Raw genomic sequence first — 23,239 nt, 5'->3', positions numbered from 1 at the left:
GCCAACACTACAAAAATCTCCACACACTCAATGTAACTTTAACTAATATTACATTCTCTAATCATTTTTATTAAGTTAATATTTGAAAATCTCACCACCGGTACTTAAACAATATATTGCTAGTAAGTTGATCAAAAAGCTAATAGACACCAAGAACCATATACGCATAGAACCAAGCTCCGCTCCAGTCACGAGGTGTACTCGGCGGCACGCCACTCCAGAAGGTACTTGGCAGCTGAAAACAGGGATGCCATAGACACGTACAAAGAACCAAGCTGGCTCAGTTTTGTATCAAAACGGAGAAACAAAGATAGATACTTAAATACTTGAAGATACGTAAATGAGATAAAGGTGCTAAATTGAAGGGTTGCAATGGAATTGGAGGTGGAATCTACTGATGCTGGGGTGAGTTAAGGTGATATTGCAATCTAGGTGTCGTCCAAAAACTAAGGTTTCTTCGTAATCATGGGAAATAGAGGTTAGTGACGGAGGTGTGTTGACAATGAAGATGTTTTTGACGATGGCACCATTTTTTAGAGTTGTGAAAATTGGGATTTTCATTTCTTGTTCTTTCTATCAGCCATTGTGGGGTTTTGGCCTTTTCTTTTCTTTCTTGGGTGAGGGAGAAATAGATTTTTGTTCATCGGTGTTGTTCTTCTCCATAGACCTCTTAAAATTAATTTTTGTTTTTTTTTTTAATTTTTTTTAAAATCAATGTTTTCTTAAAATTAATAAATAAATAAATAATAATTTTTTTGATAAACAAATAAAAAATAAATTAGAAAAGGGCAAAACGACGTCGTTTTACTATAAATAATGACAATAACTAATAGATTGTTAAATGAGGACTTAATTGAGAATAAATAAAATTTAGAGGACTGAAATGACAAAATCCAAATTTAGAGAACTTAAATGAAAAGTGGTAAAACCCAAGCTTTGCATTTTGGCCTAAATATTAAGATTTTAAAAACATGAGCCGAGTTCAAGCTTCATTACCCAACTATATTACATTTTCAAGTTTTGTTCATTTTTTGATCGAACAAACTTAAGCTCCTAAATTAAGTTATTCTTCGCCTATATATAGCAAACATCAAGACTAAAATTTTTCACCCATTCACAAATTTATACTAATAATTATTAACTAAATTATAGTTAAAATATATTATTTGAGTTAATGAGATAAAATAAAATTTTTATGAACTTATAAAAATTAGAATCATTGACCTTATATTGTTTAATATTATAAATAATTGTTTCTAAAAAAATTATATATAATTTTTACTATAAAATTGAATATTTATTTTATCAATACTCTCTAAGCTAAAAAGTGTGTGTGTGTATATATATATATATATATATATATATGTGGTAGAAAAAAGTATGAATAAATAGGATAAGCATAAAATTGTGTGTATTGTAGCAATAAAATAATCAAGAAATAAATTTTAGTATAATTATTTATCTTAAATTTTCTAAGCATTTGCAATGTGTATCATAAATTAGTATCTAAATTAACAACTTAGTGAGTGACTAACCCTTAAATTATGAGGAAATGTACTGCATGTGTCAGAAACCATAACAATTTTATAATTAACATATAATTTAAAATTAATTTGTCAGGTAATTTAGATAATGACTTAAATATTATAAAATAATTTCATATAAAGGTGTTATTCAATAACTACAAAAGCTTTTAGTCAATAGCCTTATACAACACGGTTGGCTAAAAGAAGTTTGAGAAAGAGTTTTACTAAAAACTAGTCACTAACCTGTATTATGCATGTAAAACTATTGACTTTGAAAAAAAAAAAAATCCAACAGTAAGTAAATAGGCATTTTGCTAGATAGTATTTTTTTTTAAAATGAAAAAATATTTAACTTCTATACTTTTCCATAGTTTAGAAGTGTTGTCTAACATTGAATATTATTGAGTTGCAAATGCATGGTTACCAAAACTTACAAAGTAATTTACAATTCTTAAATTAATAAAACAAAACTCCCAATAGTTATATACACACACACATTCAAAACTAATATAAACTGCAAATATATAAACAAAGATCATGATATGAAAAAGACACACCAAGTTTCAAATTTGAGTGGTAATATGACTTTCTCATAGTAATAACAATATAAACAATTCAAAACATAGAACAATATCAAAATTATAATACCTAATTCCATTATCTTTTATGTTGAATCCAAACAAATAATTAATTAACCAAAAATCATAGCTTTTAATAGGAAAACAAAAAATCACATCAACCTAAATAAAAAGCATTTAAGGTGAAGAATTAAGATCAAACTTCAAAATTTATAGAATCTCCAAATTCTACTTCAAAACCAAACCAAATTCAACAAATTTATATATAACATACCAAATAAAAATTTATCATTTCCTAGACTGGAAGATGTACGTTGCAGCTTTGATTTTTCTCCAACAAATAGAGATGCTCTATCTGCCATGTACAATATACAAAAATAAAAAATAAAAAAAAATAAATTAGTATAAATTTCAACCCAAAAACCAAATCTACGAAAACAATGTCAATATAAATATGGAGATTAACCCAAATACTCAAAAGAAAATCAATTCTAAATATAATAAAAGAATAAGATAGAAAGAAAATCTTAGATATAAACAAATATCCACATATGTTGAATTGAAATTTTATTTACAATAACAATATAAAAAAATTCGACATAAAATTCATTAATCAAAGAAGAAAGTTGAATTAGATTGCTTGCATTTTATATATATATATATATATATATATATTATCAACATTTGAGTTTGAGTTTAAGTTGGAATTATTAGAGAGATATAGTTTCACTCTTTGTTAAGTTTGGATTAAACAAAATTTTTTTTTTTTAAATGATAATGATGAATTTGAATTTAAGTTGAACTTGTTAGAGAGATAGAGTTTCACTTATTGTTAAATATGGATTAAACAAAAAAATTTATTTAAATAAATGATAATTTTATTTAAATATTGTTTTGATGTGGAAAATTGTGAGAGTTTCAGAGGTCTTGAGGGGCTATTGTGGGGCCCAATAATTCATGGACCAGGCCCATTCGCCCTTAGAGAGTCCAAAGGCCCGAGCCGAGAAGAACTACGGCCCAAGCTCTACAATGCAGAGCACCAAACATTTTTGTGGTGTAGCCGAGGACAACTCAGTCCTCGGCAGATCCAAAACCTCACCAAAAGAAGAAGGATAAAACCGGTATAGGGCCAAGCTTAAAAGAGAATCTAAGAATATCCGGGAAAGCTGCTCTCATTGCCATTCAATGCGCTGCCCCTGACAGAGCCATACTCTGCAGCCTTATCGACCATCCCCAACAATTCTGGGATTAGACTGATGGGACAAATATCAGTCTTGTAAAGATTGACCCTACACGTGGACGAAGGACAGTTAACGCAGACGAGTATAAAAGAAGAAAGTAAGTAAACCTAAAAGGGATCCCACCTCCAAAACAAGAAAGACGACATGGGGGAGAACATCTCAGTAACACCGGACTTCACTGAAAAAAGTCCATCGTTGGGTAACCGGGGTAAGACCTCAATGGTCCTCGGATCACCTCCGAGGAGTCCCATCCCATAGGGTGCGACGCCTTAGAGCTTAAATGTTCAAGCCCAACTCCTTTTTTCTACATGAATTCCTCTAAAACCAGGACCGGGCATCGCCCCGTGACCAACGGCTAGCTTTTCAAGCCCACTCTCTACAAATCATATTGTGAGGGATCTTTCATGTGCGAGCCCAACATCCTTATGGGGCCGCCAAAGAATTGTGTCCTTACAATTGGCGCCGTCTGTGGGAAAGCTTGCGCGTTGGCGCAGGTGGCGGTGGAATCAACTCATTGGCAAGCAGAAATTTCTGGGATCTCCTCCGTCTCCGGTGACATATGGTTGTCGCTCCGACGAAAACTTCTGCTAGGGGCTACGCCTCGCAGTACTAAGGGCGCGGGCATCTCTAGGGGCTTCCAGCCTCGAGCCAACTTTCCCCGCCCTGGTGTAGGGGCTTATGGTTGAAAAAATAAACCAGGTAAAAAAAAAAGAAAAAGAAATCTCATAAGTTTTGGACAGAACCAAGGCCTTGCATGGTCCTCGGACTCAAGCCTATGGGGAAACCAAGTACAAAAAAGAAATCTCATAAGTTTTGGACAGAACCAAGGCCTTGCATGGTCCTCGGACTCAAGCCTATGGGGAAACCAAGTACAAAAAAGAAATCTCATAAGTTTTGGACAGAACCAAGGCCTTGCATGGTCCTCGGACTCAAGCCCATGGGGAAACCAACTATCAAAAAAAAACTATGGCACATAAACCTCAGAATCCGTCCGAAGATAACTCCTCGTTAACAGTTGGGTTAATCCCTTAATTGCACGGATTCCCCGGTCCACCCTCGGATCCCCAGTACCAAAGGGGTTGACGCGATACAATGCAATTCATTACCCAAAAACACAATCAAAGTCCCTCGCTACTCGGCTACTCTCTCGGACGAATTATTTAGAGTTGATCGTTCTCGGACATTGGTCTAGCATGCATCGCGCAGCACTCAGCGCTTATCCCGGTTAGTTCAAAGAGTTTAATTTATTGAGAATTACCATTGTTATACTTGATAATATTTGTGAGTTGAAACCAGTAGGAATCTGTGTTAAGGCATTTTTCTGCCCGGAATATCATTAAGGGCAAGCTTAGATTTAATATTCATGCGCAAAGTAGTTGTTGCAGAGAAGAAAAGTATGTATAAAGAAGTAAACACATCTTTTATTAAGGCAAAGGAACAGTACAATGTACAATGAAAAGCTGAAACAAGCTTACATTAAAGATAACCACGTAAGAAAAGAAAAATACAAGAGAGTGAAGATAAAGCCGAGGAGGTGGCTCAGAGGAGAGGTTGGCTACTGCTTCGAGACCTTATTCCTCCTCAATACTTTTGCACGCCCATAACTCAGGCAGCAAAAGAACCCAACTTGAGCCTGACACCGGTGAAGAAAAGGTACAGGGAATCTGACCCCAGGCTAACACCATCTACAGAAAAGGTGCAGGGGGCCGGAAGTTGGGAAGCTCCCGCAAAAATTCGCCTGCTACAAGGCAGACGGCGCTGATGGCGGAAATTCCTTCTTCTGACATACCAAAAATCTGGCATGACCAGAACCTGCTTCGGATTTTGACTAAAAGAGGGAGGAATACCATCTTCCTCCCGTCAAGACGGAGGACTGGCTTGAATCTGTGCCATCCTTGTCCATACCGTATCACCTTGAGGGTTCGGTGCCTCCGAAGTGTGCGGAGACCTTTCATCCCCATCCACGCCTCTAACATCTTGCTTTGAGACAGTAGCACTAGAAAGAGAGATCGTGGGTATGGAAGAAATATGGTTCTGAAGGGAACAGGGGAGTTCATGTGCAAGTGAAGTGATCCCCTATCCTATTTGTACCCAGAAGTGAACTGTTGGCATTTAATTCATGCAAGTTCCCAAGGAACGCTACGGATGAAGCGGACTTGGCTCAATTTCCAACTTCATCCTCAGCCGTAGGATTTGAAGATCCTCGAGAAGGCGCACCTCGAACACTGGGACACCCAAAAAGTACCGCGTGACCCAAGAGTACGGAAATGCCTCTTAATTTGTGGGCCTAGTAAATTCGCGGCCCAGGCCTGTACAGCATAGGTGCCCAAGGATAGAACCAAGGCCTTGCATGGTCCTCGGACTCAAGCCTATGGGGAAACCAAGTACAAAAAATAAAAATTACAAAGTTTTGGACAGAACCAAGGCCTTGCATGGTCCTCGGACTCAAGCCTATGGGGAAACCAAGTACAAAAAATAAAAATTACAAAGTTTTGGACGGAACCAAGGCCTTGCATGGTCCTCGGACTCAAGCCTATGGGGAAACCAAGTACAAAAAATAAAAATTACAAGTTTTGGACAGAACCAAGGCCTTGCATGGTCCTCAGACTCAAGCCTATGGGGAAACCAAGTATAAAAAATAAAAATTACAAGTTTTGGACGGAACCAAGGCCTTGCATGATCCTCGGACTCAAGCCTGTGGGGAAACCAAGTACAAAAAAGAAATCTCATAAGTTTTGGACAGAACCAAGGTCTTGTATGGTCCTCGGACTCAAGCCTATGGGGAAACCAAGTACAAAAATTCCTATTACTACAAGTTTTGGACGGAACCAAGGCGTTGTACGTTCCTCGGACCCAAGCCTACGGGGAAACCAACTACTCGGATAAGAAAAGGTTTGAATTTCGCAAGATGGACTACTTGATAAAAAGGTCAAGTCACTTCATTCGCGGCTTAAACACCCTAAAGGGTTAGGCCCAACGAAGGTGTAAGGAAGGTGCTAGAACGCCCCAGTATTCATTGGCCTAAGAAGGCTGATCATCTGGTGGGTGATATGTCTTCAAATGGTTATTTCTCACACGGCATCAAGCCTTCAGTTCTCTCCTCGGCTAGCATGGGTAATTATTACTTTTCACTGGTCGGCCTTATTATGCCAAACATTTTTATTAGAGTTATGGCGACATCTTTTTTATTATCAAGTATTTTGGTCTTAGTTGACATTGATCTAGATGCTATATTATTGTGCCGAGCGGCGCTTGCAAATTTATAAAACAGAGACAAAACATGCAAAATGAAATAGAAACAACTTTTATTAATATGAAAAATTATTACAATGTACAAAAAGGGGCTTCAACAAGCCTATACAAAAGAGGGGCTACCGAAGCAGCACTAACATCCACAGTATAGATAAGCAAACGGTCAAGCGCCTTTTAAACTTGTCTTCAAAGTCTCTTCAATCTCTGCCTCATTATTGCTCATACTAAGAGAAGAACTCGCTTCAAAAAAAAAATGAAGAAGAAGGAAATAGTAAGGAAGAAATCAATGAAGAAGATGGAGGAGATGAATGAAGAAGATGGAGGACATGAGTAAGAGAAGGAGGAGAAGAAGAGGGGGAGAGATGAAGAGACAAAGAGAGGAGCAAAAGAGGGAGAAGGACAGCACCAGGGCGGAACCGGTGCTGGGAAGACTATAAGAGGAAGGCGGAGGAGGGCACCAGTGAGCAAAGAGAGGGGGAAGCAGAAGCACTTCGCCCCTACCTCAGCCCTGACCCCTAGCACACTGGTGCCATGTTAGGTACGCTCGTGAGGAGCCGGGTGGTGCTGATATTGGGTGTTCTCGACTCAGTCACGCCGAGAATTCGACGCGACGAGCCCCTGCTTCGGATTTTGGCTGAAAGAGAGGCGGGACAGATCTTAAGTCTGCGCCACCCTTGCCCTGATCGAGCCATTTCAAGCTTTATCAGAACATGGTGTTTTGAGGAGGGGCATGGCTCCTTCATCATTCGTTATGGTAGGCGTATACTGATATGGTGTATAACAAACGGGCTAAGTAGACGCTAAAGGAGGCTACGGGTTTCAGATCTCAGAAGGAAGGAAAGGAGTCTGCACGAAAGTGATGGCCTCCTACTTGCCTTCTTATAGGAAGGGCAAAACGGAGGGTATTAAATGCATTCAAGTTTCCAAAAGAATCTGAAGAAAAAAGAGACGTCCGTTCCATTTCCCCACCTTATCAGATGAGCCGCCGGACATAAATGAGCCTCGTAAAGGGGATTCATTAAGGGCGCGTCTGGGACAGCCAAGCGGTAGGAGTAGATCGCGAGCAGATTAAACGGAATCCCTTGAAAACCGGCTAACTTCCTAGACAGGTGGAGAACCGCTCACATAAATGCGGGGTTGAACTAAATAAGCCATATTAAGGGCCCGGGTTTGCCAAAACCCTCATTTCCAACCCGGAAGTCGGATAGAAGGGTTTTGAGGGGCTATTGTGGGGCCTAATAATTCATGGACCAGGCCCATTCGCCCTTAGAGAGTCCAAAGGTCCGAGCCGAGAAGAACTACGGCCCAAGCTCTACAATGCAGAGCACCAAACATTTTTGTAGTGTAGCCGAGGAAAACTCAGTCCTCGGCAGATCCAAAACCTCACCAAAAGAAGAAGGATAAAACCGGTATAGGGCCAAGCTTAAAAGAGAATCTAAGAATATCCGGGAAAGCTGCTCTCATTGCCATTCAATGCGCTGCCCCTGACAGAGCCATACTCTGCAGCCTTATCAACCATCCCCAACAATTCTGGGATTAGACTGATGGGACAAATATCAGTCTTGTAAAGATTGACCCTACACGTGGACGAAGGACAGTTAACGCAGACGAGTATAAAAGAAGAAAATAAGTAAACCTAAAAGGGAGGATCCCCTCCAAAGAAAGAAAAGACGACATGGGGGAGAACATCTCAGTAACACCGGACTTCACTGAAAAAAGTCCATCGTTGGGTAACCGGGGTAAGACATCAATGGTCCTCGGATCACCTCCGAGGAGTCCCATCCTATAGGGTGCGACGCTTTAGGGCTTAAATGTTCAAGCCCAACTCCTTTTTTCTACATGAATTCCTCTAAACCATGATCGGGCATCGCCCCGTGACCAGCGGCTAGCTTTTCGAGCCCACTCTCTACAAATCATATTGTGATGGATCTTTCGTATGTGAGCCCAACATCGTTATTGGACCGCAATGGAATTGTGTCCTTACATATATATATATATATATATATATATAAAGTGACATTTTAAATCAAAACAAACATACCCGAAAGAGATGAACAAGTCACATCTTTGAACATTTTCATTTAAAATAATTCAAGCATTCTTGTACATCTAATATCTGGCTCAATGAATATAATTAGAGAATAATATAGGATATAAGGTGCGCAACTCAATAATTATCTTCTTTTTTTTTTTTTTTAATTTTTTTTTTATGGGAAATGCGTGAACTTTATTTGAAAAATCAGGAATAAAACATAGCATCTTGAATCACCAAAGATTCAATGAACGGTGGACAATCTTCCACCCAAGTTACAAAAGAGTCAATATCTTTTAATTTGCATATGCTGCAAGAGCATGTGCGGACTTACTGGCTTGCCTTTTCACATGCGAAATGTCAAAGGTCCTAAACTCATGCAACCTAGAAGACAACAATTCTCTTATTAATTATTATTATGCATTAAGTCATCCTCTATTTAGTAATGTGTAAACCTTACAATTATTTGACTCACAAATTATAGAATAATAAAAACAAAATTAAGAAAAGACTGATAATATATATTATATATATATATATATATATATATATGGCTTAGGTGTAAAATTCTATGGGTTAGGTTCAAATTATAAATCTTGTGTAACTCTAAACAACGTTACATCACTCAATATTTTTTAATTGAATGCGAATTTTAAAAAATTAATTGTTGGATTATATTATCTTCATAGATTCTCCATACTTGCAAAATTTTAAGATGATTAAATATCAATAGTCATGTCATTAATCAATTATTTAAATTCAAGTTTTTGTAGTTTAAAATAATGAATAAAAGATAAGTTTATGGATTGAATGATAAATAAAGACTAATTGGCCTAAATATTGATATACATGTTAAAAACATATATAACATATAATCCAACGTTCAAATTTTAAAAATATGAAATCAATAACAAGTTATTAGATGATGTAACATTACTTAGAGTTACATCAGATGTAACTTGAACCCAACCTTGTACAAACACACACACAAGTTTTGGAAAATTATTCATTTTCTAGAAAGTATTTTCTAGAAAACTATCTCATTTTCCGAAGTTTGGTAACAACCTTAAAAATGGACTTAAGAACGTTTTATGGTGTTTGATATCTACAATTTTTATAACATTTCTTGTATAATTTAAAACATGTATAATATGTGTACTGTGTAAACCCACCTAATGTAATCAATATAAATAAATAATAATAAAAAAATCAAGAATGAATTTGGTTTCAAACTAAAATTTTGACAACAGTTACAATTAATATTAGCTGTCAAATTTTCATGATCTTAAATACCCATCTTGTTCATGTATAGGAAGAGTAACGTACGTAATATATATATATATATATATATATATAAACCATACTTCTCATAATTCAAAATAATCATTATACCCATAAGTTCCATTTTAAATAGTTCAAAATACCACATAGGCCAGATAGTTTTATTGGCAAACTAATCCAATACAAATAGTTTAATAAGTACAAAAAATTGTTATAAAACTGTTGATAGATATGTGAGGAGAAAAAAAAAACCTTATTAAAAAACGGGGCTATAGAGAGGAGAAAAAATAGGGAGAAAAAAGAGAGGAGAGACAGATAGAGAGAGAGATCTGTGAGAAGAGAAGAGGTCAAAGGGGGTGATAGTGAGAGTGTGAGAAGAGAGAAAAAAACAAAGGGAAAAGAAGAAGTGAGAGAGTTTATTGTGAGAAAGACTGAATGAGCGAAAAAAAATATTGTTTCCTAAATCAAAAGAATATAATAATTATAGGAATTATGCGTCGCATGAGAGAGATTGTTTTCCAACTTTCTTTTTCTTTTCTTTTTTTTGGAAAATAACCTATAGAAAATAAACCTTATTTTTATAGCAGTTTTTTGTTGACTAAAGATAGTTTATTGTGAGAAAGGGTAAATAAGCGAAAGAAAATATTGTTTCTTGAATTAGAAGCATATAATAATTATAAGGGTCATGTACCGTATGAGAGAGAGATTGGTTTCCATTTTTTTTTTTTTAAAAAAAACAACTTATAAAAAATAAGTCTTATTTTTATAAGAGTTTTCTGTTGACCAAAGATAGTTTTCCGTTAACTTTTTTTATTTTTTATAACCAAATATTGAAAAATATGAAAAACTATCTTTATAAAAGTTTTGGGTAATTTTTTTTTTTTTTCCTTTTCAAAGTTTAAAATATTTGGTCTGCTCCCATAACGTTTTAAAGTTTAAGGTTCGTTTTGATTGGCAATCATTCTGTTGATGCCTGTGTTGATGTTCATGGATGAACAGATTCCTAGTTGTTCTTCCCCAAAAATTTCTTTTTCACAGTCAATGAATGTGTTACAATTAGGTTTGCTATTTGTTTGTTATTTTTTCATGCCAAAAACTTTTTAATCGTCCTAGAAAATTCAAACAATATTTTTTTTTTAGAAACAAAGCATACGTACAAAACTCAAACATTCTTTCTAAATAAATAATAATAAATAAAATAAATCCCTTTATAGATCTCGCCTTGCAAACAGCAGTGGCCACACAATAATCAAGATCAATGATTATCTTAGAGGTAGCCACGATGGATTTTGGCAACACCGATGGTCGAAGTTTCAACGAGTCCAAATGAAGGTACCCACAACAGAGCAGCGATCAAAGCCCTTGTAAGACCGATTTCTCCTGATCACAAATATTATTCGGATCATGAAGAAGTTGCTCTCAATCGCAAGTGCGTCTTTGAGTTCATCAGCTTCATCACCAGCAAGTAATTTGATCGATCAGTAATATGTGGGTGTGTGTGAGAGAGAGAGAGAGAGAGGGAGAGGCAATGGAATGAAAAAAAAGAGGGAAGAACAATTAGTTCATCCCACAAAATGTTGAATGGAAGGAAAATGTAAATGATACTTTTCATTATTTTATTTTATTATATTTTAAAGATTTATTTTAATTGTTTTGAAGTCTTTTTAAGTTTATTTAATTACATTGTCCACTTGACATAATTAGGCTAATACTTTCATCAAAAAAAAAATTAGGCTAATACTGGCCAGTCACATATCAATTTCGTCACTGCTCACGACTTCAGAGTCAGAAATTTTCTATATAATGAGTAAACATTACAGTGAGCATCAGATTAGAAACAATAGAAGCAGAATCTCGGAACTCTTCTAACAACAAGAAAAACAAACATCAATGGCTGCTGCGTAAGTGTCTCAGAATTCGAAGCTCACCACACAAAAAAAATTTCCATTTCTCAACTCTCTGAATTTTGTGGTAAGAAGAAGATTGTTTACTTATGTTGTTATGTGGGTTGTACAGGACCGTGAACGAGCATCTTCCCACACCTTTGGATGCCACTTCTGAACCACCTCCTCTCTTTGATGGAACTACAAGGTTCACTCTTCTCTCTCCCTTTTTGTTTGTTTATTTTTGGGCCTATTCTGTTTTTGTTTTTGTCCTATTCACTGTCTTTACTATATGTCGTTGTTTAGGATGTTTTATACCTTATATACTAAAATGAACTTGGACCTTTTTTTTTTTCTTTTTTTTTTTCAAAGGTTGTACATCAATTATGCATGCCCATTTGCACAGCGTGTGTGGATCACCAGGAACTACAAGGTTATTTTCATGACTTTTCTTAATTCGTTTCTAGATTGCTCGATACTAAAACTTTATATTAGTAGCTTCTAATTTCGATAACAAGACAGACCCTTCAGCCCTTCTGGGATCATATGTCCTTTTCCTTTTGTTGGGATTGTTTTGGACTTAATATTTATGTTGATGAATATTTTGAGCTGCAGGGATTACATGACAAGATTAAATTAGTTCCAATTAACCTTCAAAACAGGCCCGCTTGGTACAAAGAGAAAGTCCACCATGAAAACAAGGTGATATTTTTAAGACAAAATATGCCTATCTACTGCATATATAATTGATTGAGCTGTTTCAATTTCATGATTGACCAACAATATCTTGAAATTAACAGGTACCCGCATTGGAACACAATGGCAAAATCATTGGGGAGAGCCTTGATTTGATTAAATATGTAGACAGCAACTTTGAAGGGCCTTCTCTTCTCCCCGATGTAAGATTTTCATAATTCATTGTGCCCTTCTTAAGAGCTCTATTGGAATTTGACTAAAGTCATGATGTGACTGTAGGATCCTGCAAAAAAAAGAGTTTGCTGAAGAATTAATAGCCTACACTGATACCTTCAACAAGACAGTGTACACATCATTCAAAGGAGACACAGTTAAAGAAGCTGGTAAGATTTAAAACTTGCTGCCTCTTGACACAATTTTGTATAGAAGCTGGGCTTACTAAAACCTTAAACTTGCATCAGGTCCTGCTTTTGACCATCTGGAGAATGTTCTTCACAAATTTGATGATGGGCCTTTCTTCCTTGGTCAATTCAGTTTTGTAAGTTGACTTCTCAACTATGTCATTTTTATCTTTCGTTAGTGCTGTGTTGCGTGTCTTTTGTTTATTTATTGACCTTTTTGCTTTCTCGTTAAACATAGTAAAGATTCAGAATTTATTTGCCCTATACCAAAGACAAAGATTATTTAGCTATATATATGGGAAATGGAAAGCAGTAATAATATTGATTATTGAGTGAAATTTTGTGATCTTCAGGTGGACATAGCTTACATCCCGTTTGTTGAAAGATTCCAAGTCTTCTTTTCAGCCGTGTGGAATTATGATATCACCACAGGAAGGCCTAAACTTACTAGGTGGATCGAGGTAACTTAAAACACATGATGTTTAGTGACAATTGCGAGTCCTAATGGTCTTAGATATGCAAATTATAAGAATAATTATCTCCCCCATTTGGTTAATAGCTAATTTTTTAATTCAACATTATATCTTTTTGGTGGGGCATATATATATATATATATATATATATATATATATTACATTCTCTTCACTTTAAACATGGCTGAAAGGAGGTTTGAGTCCCGAGTGTACCAGAGTTCTTGTTTAAAGGTAATTATTCATGTCAACCCTTGTGCAGGAGTTAAACAAGATTGATGCTTATAAGCCAACAAAGGTGGATGCCAAAGTGGTTATTGAATCATATAAGGCCCGCTTTCAGGTATTAACCATTTAGTACATGGAAATGGAATTATGAATTTTTATTTCGTTAAATACTCTTTCAAGTATTTTCCTCAAGGTGCCCTTTTTGCTAATCACTCTTTTATCTAATTTTCTTCCTCAGGCTCAGCAGTGAACATTTCACAGTTCCTTTGGACAAGTGGTGGTCTGCTTTTATGTAATATTTCTTGGTTTATCAAAGATGTCAGACATGGGCAGCGAGTGGTCAGCATGTATGAATTGCTTAAATAAATAGAACTATGGTTCGGTACTGTACTAAAAAGATATAAATATATATATATATATTTTTTTTTTTCTTTTTATGAAAGATACAGTATTGTTCATTGATAATTATGTTTTGTTTATATATATATATATTATAATTGGGATCAAAGTTAGCCATCGTGTAATTGTTAATTCTTCTGCACAGCCTCGCATTTTGTTTTGTTCAATATCACAACTTGCACATGTGTTGACTTGTGATTGGATCAATACATTACTTACATATGAGTTTATCATTGGTACTTGATAAAAAGTAATCAAATTACCACTTGACACATGTGCAAGTCGTGGTAAAGTGTGTACCTCAAGACTTTTCCTAATTAATATTAACCACCTAATACCAATTATTGAGATGAGGTTTTGGAAATCCCATTATTGATGCATAACAAGATATTGCTAGTAAGTTGACCAAAATTGTAATGTCAAGTTGTGTGCAGTTCACAAAATACATTATAACACTGATTGCAATACCAAGATATCTTTAGGATCCGTTTGGTTGGAGGAGTGGAAAAATGGGAGGATAGAAAATGGTGGGAGGAAAGACAAGATTTTAATTTCCCTCATTTTTGTTTGGTTGGTAGTGAAAAAGTTAAGGGATGGAAAAAGTGAGCTTGTATAAATTAACACATATACTCTTGTTAAAAAATGATGCCCATTTGAAACAAAAAAAGTGACAAAAAAAATACAATCACCCAAATTTATTATTAAAAAAAATCATGTCTAGAAAAAAAAAATCACATCTAAAAAAAAAAAAGGAATGAGACAGTGAACAAACGAAACACTTACAAGTTATTAAAATTGGAATTAAAAAAAAAAAAAAGTGCTTGAAGAAGCCCATATGCAACTTGCACATGGGCATTTTTGTCCTTTACCTATAAGATTTTCCCCCACCAAGTTTTCTCTCCATTTTGGAGAGAACTTTTTCGAGGGCTCAAGAGAGCTCCACCATCATTTTCCTCTCCTCCTCTCAACCAAACACCCTCAAAAAAGTTTTCCCTCCTCATTTTCTCTCATTTTTTTTATCCATCCTCCCTAAAATCCACTCTACCAAACACACCCTCAGGGTGAAAATTATCCTTCTTTATATCAATGAACCAGACTACAAATGGAGTGCTCAAAGCATGAGCTTTCTTTATGTGAAAGTGTTTCAAAACATTTTTTGTGTACGTAGACTCATGAATAAAGAATTGCATTTGATAGATTTTCATTTTAAAGGTCAAGACAACTTACAACTTTTATTGTGCATTTAATCTCAAGGAGTAGCTTCTCTCAAAATCTCAAAAAATGTTGCTGAGTTGGAATCTCATTCTAACTAAGGATTGTTGTTCTAGAGGATCAAAAATTTTGTTTACCCTTCTTTCATCTCATACATATTCTTTAAAGGAGTTGAGGTATTTGTGAGTTCTTATAGAGCACTTACAAGATTTAAATTGTTAACATATACTACAACAATAAAAATCCAAATCTTGACTTTTTAATAAACTAGTTGTAGACCTACACAATACGTGAGAACAAATAATTATTTTGTAATTGTAATATAATGTATAATTTATTCTCTAAAATTTTCTGAAGATAAATTGCTCTCCCTAAAAATTAAACAATTTCTATTCTGTTCAATTAGGTCTACTTCGGTCTTATTCGGTCCAATTTGGTCCACTGGGTTAATTTCGATCCCTTACGGTCCATTTTGAACTAATTAGGCCTTAAATCTTTTGTAGGTTGCCTTTTCAAATTTAGCTCAAAAATTCTTTTTTTCCCCTTTATTTTTGGGTAGAAAAGTATGAAATTTTATTATATTTGGGCTAAACTCTTTAGTTTAGAGTTAAAAAATACAAACAAAATAGACATTAAAAATTAGAAATATGAGCACTAAAAATGCAAGAAAATGATAAATGTTCAAAAGACCTATTCTGTCCACATGGGTTCTATTCAGTCCATTTTGTCCTATTAAATCCACTTTGGTTCTATTTGGTCCACTTTGATCCCATTCGGTCCACATTGGTTCTATTCTGTCCACTTCAATCTTATTCTGGCCATTTGGTTCACTTTGGTCATATTCGGTCCATTCTATACACTTTGGTTTTTCAGTCCATTTTGGTCCTATTCGGTCCATTATGTCTACTCCAATCCTATTCAACCGACATTGGTTTTATTTGGTCCACTTTGGTCCTATTTGGTCTGCTTCTGTCCAATTTGGTCATAGTCAATCCTATTCGTTCCTATACAATCCATTATGTCCACTTTGGTCTTAATCTATCCATTCATTCTTATCCACTCTACTTCAGTCTTAATAGGTCCAATTTGGTCCACCTTATTCCCATTTGGTCCACTTTGTTCCATTTGGTCTAATTCGATCTATTTGTGTCCACTTCGATCGATTTGGACCACTTTGATCTATCTTGGTCCTCTTCGGTCTATTTTTGTGCACTTACATATAAGGTAAATACATGTTTGGGTTGAGAGTGTCTATTCTAAATCCAAATTTATCCAAAAACAAATTTAGATCCCAAACTCATAATATCTAAAATCTCAAGTATGGTATTTATTGTTGTACACTTTTGTTGAGCCACATTAACATAACATTTTAGTCCAACTAAATTTAAGTGAAAGTCTTTCTAAACTTGAAATCTATGAATATGCATGCATGTATGTATGTATGTATGTATTATTCAAATTCTTTATTATAATAATCAAAACTCATAACCAAATTATACTAAATATGTATAATTTATTCTCTATAGCTTTTTGTAGATAATTTGTTCTCCCTAAAAAATTAAACAATTTCAAAATATAATTTCCATCACTCTATTCTTACAAATATATAATTTTATCATTTTTGATGTTTTTGATTGATATTATTCTTTTTTGAAATGGTTCATATTCTTCTAACTATTGTTATTATGCAATATATTTTCCTAGTTTCTTTTGGTACAATTAAAACTTTTAAGTTTCAAAATTATTATTCAAATTCTCATTCTCTTAAGGAAATTATTATAATAACTAAAACTTATCATATAATTACAATTGATATTACTCAAATAATTGATAGTACTTTCAATCCAAACTTGTATTTTCTCATTCTTAAGTAGTTAGACCAAATGGACTGAATAGACTGGTGCAGACCAATTGGACCAAAATTTGACCGAATAGAGTAAAGTGGACTGAATGGATCGATTTGGACTAAATGGACCTTATTGGACCATCATGGACCAAATGGACGGAAGTAGACTGAATGAATATAGTTAAATGGAATGGACCGAAGTGGACCAAGAAGGTACAAATTGACCAAAGAACATCGAATGGATTGAAACAGACCAAAGTGAACCAAATGGACCGAATTGGATTGAATTGAGCGAAGTAGACCTAATTGGACTAAAGTAGACCGAATTGGATCTAAATGGACCGAATTGGACTGAAGTAGACAAAACCAGACCAAATAGATGAAGTGGAGCAAAATAGATTAAAATAGCATAGCCAAGATTATGTCTTGATAAACTCATTCTTTCTTCCAAAGCAATCAAGTATTAACTCAAACAAAGATCAAATTGAAACTATAAGAGAGAGGGACTACTTGTAATGGGGAACTAAAAAATATAGCACCAAAATGTATAAACCCAAAATAGAGTTTTAAAAATCACAATGATTCATCAATATAAAGTAGAGTTGCAAGAAAGAATAAAAAATAGAGAGAGAGAGAGAGAGAGAGAAACCACTTATTTAAAGAGAGAATGTGAGAGAGAATTATAGAAAATAATATGAGAAGAAAAAAGGTAAAAATAAAAAATATATTAATATACACCAGATTATCCAAGTCATATTATGTTATGTAATAAAATAACATTATATTCTTATACACTATCTTTATAATACAATAGGATAACATCTATGAAATTAAAGAGAAGAAAAAATAACAACTTAAAAACAAAACTTAATCATCAACGCAAATTAAAGTTCCAAATAATACAAAAATTCATCAACCTAAAGTAGAGATGCAAGAAAAATAAATAAATAAAATCCACCAAAAAATGAAAAAAAAAAAAAGTGACAGAGAAAGAGAGAGAAATAATCTTTTGTGTGTGGGAAAGATATGTATAGAATGGGATAGAAAATTGTAAATTTATAGTAAAAGGAGGGAAATAATAAAAGCCAAAAATAAAAGAAGATAAAAAGATAGAGGAAAAGTGATATTAAGGTAAATAGAAGTGGGGAGATAAAAAGGTAAAAGGAGGAAAAAGTTAGAGAAAGTATAACAATAACTTGGTAAATTAATAAGAAAAAGAAAAGTTAATAATAAAAGAGATAATGTTGGAAATGGGTGGATAATGTAGCTCAACAAGAGCAGGAGCGTAGCAACAATAAAATGTTACGTTTCAGCTTTTAGATATATATAGAATATAGATAAGCATGGAAAAATTGGATTATTATCAAATCCCTCTTCAATAGATATTTATTGAGAGGATTGTGCCACATGCATCCAGCTTGTTAAACATAGACATTTGTAACCTGATATAATACATGTTAGTAACTAACAAGCTAATACTAAAAAACTGAATATATATAATTGTATCCATCATGGGAGAATATGTTTCTAATCAATACCATATCTTTTTAGGAAACCTTATGCCACAAGTCATGCTTTGTATCTCACAATTTCATTTTTCACATTACATTTTTGTATAAATGCCCATTTGCATCCAAAAGGCGTTACATTTTCAAGTAATTGGGACTATAGGTCATAATACTTTAAATTTTACTAGTGAGTTTAACTTGGCCTAAATTGATTCTTTCTACTTTGGCCACTCATGTCTACATCGACATTCTTCATTGATTTGAGGCTCGATTTCGTCACTACATTTGGTGATCTCAAGAGCAACTTTAATTGAAAATATGACTTTGACAACAATTTTATTTGTCTAGACATCCCATTTTGTAACCAATGTTCAATTCATTGGCAAAGGTAAAATGGTACTTACACAAAGCAACTGTAAAAATAACATTTGAACCGTTAAATGAGTAATAACTTAATTCCAAATATAATCAAAACTCCTAACAATAAAAAAGACACCTTCGATACATAGGAAGGATAAATATAAAGGTATATGAACTGATGATGCAAGGAAATCAAGTAGGTTGAATGTTCCGAGCTACAATGACTGTTTTTTGATGATTTAAAGAGAAAGAAAACGACTGTCAAGGGTGACCGGGGTGAACTGACCAAGGACCCTCCAACGGTTAAGTCAATTTTTCTCTCTAGAACACAAGGACAGTGAGTAGATAAATAGTAGAACGTAACATAAGCTGATAGAGTCAGATCCCTTTTATAGAGAATTTTTAGTGGGTCTACTTGTTTAGATCCACTACCATCATGGGAGATGTGTATAATTAGTGGAGAAATTGGAGTGGATTTCAGGGAATCCTCCCCACGTTCTAGAATGATAGATCGTGGTTTGATTGCTTGGTGTTTGTAGAAAAATCCTTTGAAATTTACCAAGTGTCATTTGGTCGTCCATGCCTCTGTGTGACATGGACGACTAGGTTACTTAGGATGGTCATGACGTTTGTAGATGAATCCTATTCATTACCCGTGCTACTTTTTATTGGACTCCCTTTCTCGTGAACTAGTCTGGACGTAGTTTGGTCATGGACGACCATCATGGACGAATGGAACTTGATTTAGCCCACCATCATGAACTATTTTCCACCGGCACCTATTCATTCAGATTTACATCTAGAAGACCAACCATCAAAGTTCTTTAAAAAATACACCCTATTTTTGTTTTTATATTTTTAATACATTGGACAACATAGATTTAGTTAATAGATCATGGAATCAAAATTTAGTGGGAAAAATGTCAATTTTTTTAATCAGGGCACAACTTTACAAATTATCTTTAAATTTATTTTTATATGGAAGCACACTTCCATATCCTTCTTCTCGCAACACTTACGTTTGGATTAGTTTTTCTTTTCTTCTTTTTTTTTTTTTTTTTTTTTTAAGTGTATTTGCTAAAGGTTGACCAAAGTATAACTATACTAAAAAATTGTGAGAATTTATAAAGCTGTAATTTTTGCATAAACTGATGCTAATGTTCTAAATCTAATATTTCCACAATTGCAAAAGGAATATGATATGTGGTGAAACTAATTTGACTTTGAATTAAAATTTTGTGAAACAAAAACCAAATAAGATTATAATGGAATGGGTAAAGCGGTAATCGAGAAAAAGAAATGAACCAAGTTTGAGCTTATCAATAAACTATATTACACTTTCAAGTTTGCTTCATTTTTTTTTTTGGTTGAACAAGTTTGAGCTCCTTCGCAAGTTACTTAATTAAATTATTCTTCTCCTTTATATGGTAAAAACTAGGACTATTTTACCTATTCACAAATCTATAATAATAATTTATAATAACTAATTATAGTTAAAAATATATTATTTGAGTTAATTAGATAAAATTATTTTTGTTTATGAACTTATAAAAATCAGAATCACTAACTTTGTATTGTTAAATATTATAGATAATTGTTACTATAAAATGATCTATTTGTATTATCAATACTCTTTCTAAGCGAAATATTGTGATCAATAAATAGAATTAAGCATAAAATATTTACAAGATGATAGAATATTGTAATGTAGGTAAAAAAATCTGTATATTGTAGGGATAAAATATTAAAAAGAAATATAGTTAAGTATAACTATTTATCTCTTTCTAAAAAAATAGTATAATTATTCATCACCATGGCAAGTAATGAGAGAGAGAGAGAGAGAGAGAGAGAGAGTAATGGAATGTTAAAAAAATTTGGCGAGGGAAGAACAATCAATTCATCCCACAAAATGTTGAACAGGAATAAAAACTTAGATTAAATAAAATTATTTTATCAGGTTTTAGAGATTTATTTTAATTGTTTTAAAGTTTTTTAGGTTATTTAATTACATGATCCATGTGGCAGGATTTAATTGGATAAACTCGCAGACTTAGGTGTCATTTAATTGACACATCAATGCGGGCATGAATAGAAGAGCTCCCACTCAAAACAATACCTAGCATTTGGGGAGTGGATGAAAATTTGAAATTTATGAAGCAAAATCAAAATTACCTTAAACTTTAGGGGTGAAATTTGCAATTGATCAACAAAATCATAGTTGTTCTTCCCAAAAAAATCTTTTTTCATAATCAATGGATGTGTTACAATTATGTTTGTTGTTTTTTTTCTTGCCACAAACCATCTAATCTCCCTAGAAAAATCAAACAAAATTTTCTTAGAAACAAAACACACACACACACAAAAACTCAAACATTCTTTCTTAACAAACAAACAATCTCTTTGCAGATTTTACCTCGCAAATAGCAGTGGCCGCACAATAATCAAGATCAATGATTATCTTAGAGGTAGCTATGACAGGTTTGGCAACAACAATGTCCGAAATTTCAAGTTTCAACAATTACAAACGAAGGTAGCCATAACAAGAGCAATGATCAAAGCCTCGCTCGAAAGTTCGCGAGTAAGACCAATTTCTCTCGATCACAAATATTAGTCGGATCATGAAGAAGGCGCTCTCAATTGCGAGTGCGTCTTTGAGTTCATCAACTTCATCACTAGCAAGTAATGTGATCAACCAATGATGAGAGAGAGAGAAAGATTAAAGCAATGGAATAAAAAAAGGGGGAAGAACAATCAGTTTATTTTAATTGTTTTAAAGTCTTTGAAGTTATTTAATTACATGATCCACGTGGCATTATTTAATTTGGCTAATTAGCACATGTGACGAGCTTAAGTATCACTTAACAAATAAACTAGCATTGACATGGACCGAAGGGCTTCCAATCAAAATGACACCTATCATCAGAGGACCATATCAAAATTTTGAAAACTTTAAAGTAAAATTTAAAAATTCTGTAAAATTTAGGGGTGGAATGGCCAAATACCACACATGGCCGAAATTTTCAAAAAAATAGAACTATTTGTAAACTATGGCTGTGTTTGGTTGCCGTAAAACGTTTTCCGGAAAATACATATTTTCCGGAAATGCTAATTTTCGGAAAAGGAAAATATTTTTGTGTGTTTGGTTGTATTTCAAAAAATTTTCCTGGAAAATATTTTCTGGTGTTTGGAAAAGAAGAAGGAAAACACAAACCCAGAAAAACACAAGCCACAACCCAGAAGCGAGATCGCGATCAACGTCACAATCTCGCGACGGCGCGATCTCGCGCCGTCGATTGCGATCTCGATTCGACGCGATCTCGCGAAGGCGAGATCGCGATCAACGGCGTGATCTCGCGAACGACGCTTCGCGAGATCGCGCCGTCGATCACGATCTCGATCCGGCGCGATCTCGTCGATCACGCTGCTCGATTGACAATCGCGATCGTGCACCGCGCCGCTCGTCGGCGCGGTGCGATCGTCGGACGAGCGGCGCGATCGTCCCTCTCTCTCTCTGATCTAGGCTCTCTCTTCTCTCTCTCTCTCTCTCTCTCTCTTTTTCCGGAAGTGAATTGAAGTGAAAATGAAGGCAGAAATGGATTTCCGTGGTCAAAGGGAAAATTCGTGGTCAACCGGAAATCATTTTCCGGAAAATAATGTTTTTCGTGACAGCCAAACGCATGCATTTTCCGGAAAATCATTTCCGGAATCACTTTGAAGTCGATTCAAACGCAGCCTATGTAGTAGAATACCACCATTTTGGAACTCAATTTGTGTAGAACTCGATTTCACAAATATCAAGTTCCAAAAGGAAATTACACAAAACTCAATTTTATAATATCAAATTCCACATAGCATTCTTTATTCAGAAAAGTCACATCAGGTGACATTTTTTACTCATGGAACTCGATATTGTTGAAATCAAGTTCTATGTGGAACTCGATTTTCACAAAATCAAGTTCCAAAAAAAGGATATTTTGCTACATAGTTTATAAATAGTACTATTTTACTGGAAATTTTGAAAATACGTGATATTTGGCCATTTTAGCCGCTGGAATTTACAATTAGTAAAGAAATTTATATGGTTTCTTTGGGCAAGGCGCACGCCCTCTCAAGAGCGTACGTAGAAAATATTGAAAGTTTCAAAACCCTTAAAAATAATCACATCAAGCGGGTAAAGAGAAAGAGTCCACAACCTTATCATGAACCTGCCCTCAATTCCAGCATCTAGACAATTATCTCTTTCTCCCACGTGGCTAGTCACATTTCGATTACACTCAGAGAAGTTTCTATATAAAGGGTAGACAACTAGACATAGACGACAGTGAT

The 23,239-nt window shown here is 34.4% G+C and overlaps 1 pseudogene; it reads left to right on the top strand.

Moving 5' to 3' along the window:
- Positions 1-11,742: 11,742 nt before the first annotated feature.
- LOC115953411 lies at positions 11,743-13,965 on the top strand (annotated as a pseudogene).
- Positions 13,966-23,239: the final 9,274 nt, after the last annotated feature.

Source organism: Quercus lobata, chromosome 7, assembly GCF_001633185.2.
Source record: "Quercus lobata isolate SW786 chromosome 7, ValleyOak3.0 Primary Assembly, whole genome shotgun sequence".
Lineage (NCBI taxonomy): Eukaryota > Viridiplantae > Streptophyta > Magnoliopsida > Fagales > Fagaceae > Quercus > Quercus lobata.
Note: the sequence above shows the minus strand (reverse complement) of the source record. Positions and strands in the feature narration are given on the sequence as shown.